Source organism: Schistocerca gregaria, unplaced genomic scaffold (assembly GCF_023897955.1).
Source record: "Schistocerca gregaria isolate iqSchGreg1 unplaced genomic scaffold, iqSchGreg1.2 ptg000386l, whole genome shotgun sequence".
In the NCBI taxonomy this organism is placed as follows: Eukaryota; Metazoa; Arthropoda; class Insecta; order Orthoptera; family Acrididae; genus Schistocerca; species Schistocerca gregaria.
Window position 1 is genome coordinate 812,016 of NW_026061828.1, and position 3,003 is coordinate 815,018.

A 3,003-nucleotide genomic window follows, 5' to 3' on the forward strand; every position below is an offset into this window, starting at 1 on the left:
TCTAAGTTGATGTAATAGCCAGTAAGAAGTAGTACAGTTCAAGTTTTAGGTATTGAATATTGACCTTTTAGCTGGCTTTGGTGCCTTGGACATGAGCAACGACCTTAAGATTCTGCATGAAAGGAGGACTAGCAGCTGAGTTGCACGGGAGACTGTGAAAAGTGTTCATATGTAGTAAAAACCTGAGAAATCCGTCCATTTTCGTCATTTGTTATCGAATCGACGTAAAGCCAGATCGTCACATTGGCCGCTCTGCTCTCTGAAACGGTTGTACTTATTGTCTGCAAAGCTATGTCGCGTACTGCGGTATTCGGAGACACTAAAAGCACCATAGTAGAACACAGATGAAGCTCCTAAGATTATGTAATAGCCAGTAAGAAGTAGTACAATTCAAGTTGTAGGTATCGATTATTGACTTCTTAGCCGGCTTTGGTGCCTTGGACATGAGCTAGGACCTTAAGATTCTGCATGAAAGGAGGAGTATCAGCCGAGTTGCACGGGAGAATGTGAAAAGTGTTTATATGTAGTAAAAACCGGAGAAATTCGTCCGTTTTCGTCATTTGTTATCGAATCGACTGAAAGCCAGATAGTCACATTGGCCGCTCTTCTCTCTGAAACGCTTGTACTTATCGTCTGCAAAGCTATGTCACGTGCTGCGGTATGCGGAGACACTAAAAGCACCATAGTAGAACACAGGTGAAGCTCCTAAGATGATGTAATAGCCAGTAAGAAGTAGTACAATTCAAGTTTTAGATATCGATTATTGACTTTTTAGCTGGCTTTGGTGCCTTGGACATGAGCTAGGACCGTAACATTCTGCATGAAAGGAGGACTAGCAGCCGAGTTGCACGGCAGAATGTGAAAAGTGTTCATATGCAGTAAAAACCTGAGAAATACGTCCGTTTTCGTCATTTGTTATCGAATCGACTTAAAGCCAGATCGTCACATTGGCCGCTCTTCTCCTGAAACGGTTGTGCTTATCGTCTGCAAAACTATGTCGCGTGCTGCGGTATGCGGAGAAACTAAAAGCACCATAGTAGATCACAGATGAAGCTTCTAAGATGATGTAATAGCCAGTAAGAAATAGTACAATTCAAGTTTTAGGTATCGATTATTGACTTTTTAGCTGGCTTTGGTGCCTTGGACATGAGCTAGGACCTTAACATTGTGCATGAAAGGAGGACTAGAAGCCGAGTTGCACGGGAGAATGTGAAAAGTGTTCATATGTAGTAAAAACCTGAGAAATCCGTCCGTTTTCGTCATTTGCTATCGAATCGACTTAAAGCCAGATCGTCACATTGGCCGCTCTTCTCTCTGAAACGGTTGTACGTATCGTCTGCAAAGCTATGTCGCGTACTGCGGTATTCGGAGACACTAAAAGCACCATAGTAGAACACAGATGAAGCTCCTAAGATGATGTAATAGCCAGTAAGAAGTAGTACAATTCAAGTTTTAGGTAATGAATATTGACCTTTTAGCTGGCTTTGGTGCCTTGGACATGAGCTAGGACCTTAAGATTCTGCATGAAAGGAGGACTAGCAGCCGAGTTACACGAGAGAATGTGAAAAGTGTTCATATGTAGTAAAAACCCGAGAAATCCGTCCGTTTTCGTCATTTGCTATCGAATCGACTTAAAGCCAGATCGTCACATTGGCCGCTCTTCTCTCTGAAACGGTTGTACGTATCGTCTGCAAAGCTATGTCGCGTACTGCGGTATTCGGAGACACTAAAAGCACCATAGTAGAACACAGATGAAGCTCCTAAGATGATGTAATAGCCAGTAAGAAGTAGTACAATTCAAGTTGTAGGTATCGGTTATTGACTTTTTAGCTGGCTTTGGTGCCTTGGACATGAGCTAGGACCTTAAGATTCTGCATGAAAGGAGGACTAGCAGCCGACTTGCACGGGAGAATGTGAAAAGTGTTCATATGTAGTAAAAACCTGAGAAATCCGTCCGTTTTCGTCATTTGTTATCGAATCGACTTAAGACCAGATCGTCACATTGGCCGCTCTTCTCTCTGAAACGGTTGTACTTATCGTCTGCAAAGCTGTGTCGCGTGCTGCGGTATGCGGAGAAACTAAAAGCACCGTAGTAGAACACAGATGAAGCTTCTAAGTTGATGTAATAGCCAGTAAGAAGTTAGGTATCGATTATTGACTTTTTAGCTGGCTTTGGTGCCTTGGACATGAGCTAGGACCTTAACATTCTGCATGAAAGGAGGACTAGCAGCCTAGTTGCACGAGAGAATGTGAAAAGTGTTCATATGTAGTAAAAACCTGAGAAATCCGTCCGTTTTCGTCATTTGCTATCGAATCGACTTAAAGCCAGATCGTCACATTGGCCGCTCTTCTCTCTGAAACGGTTATACGTATCGTCTGCAAAGCTATGTCGCGTACTGCGGTATTCGGAGACACTAAAAGCACCATAGTAGAACACAGATGAAGCTCCTAAGATTATGTAATAGCCAGTAAGAAGTAGTACCATTCAAGTTGTAGGTATCGGTTATTGACTTTTTAGCTGGCTTTGGTGCCTTGGACATGAGCTAGGACCTTAACATTGTGCATGAAAGGAGGACTAGCAGCCGAGTTGCACGGGAGAATGTGAAAAGTGTTCATATGTAGTAAAAACCTGAGAAATCCGTCCGTTTTCGTCATTTGCTATCGAATCGACTTAAAGCCAGATCGTCACATTGGCCGCTCTTCTCTCTGAAACGGTTATACGTATCGTCTGCAAAGCTATGTCGCGTACTGCGGTATTCGGAGACACTAAAAGCACCATAGTAGAACACAGATGAAGCTCCTAAGATGATGTAATAGCCAGTATGAAGTAGTACACTTCAAGTTTTAGGTAATGAATATTGACCTTTTAGCTGGCTTTGGTGCCTTGGACATGAGCTAGGACCTTAAGATTCTGCATGAAAGGAGGACTAGCAGCCGAGTTGCACGAGAGAATGTGAAAAGTTTTCATATGTAGTAAAATCCTTAGAAATCCGTCCGTTTTCG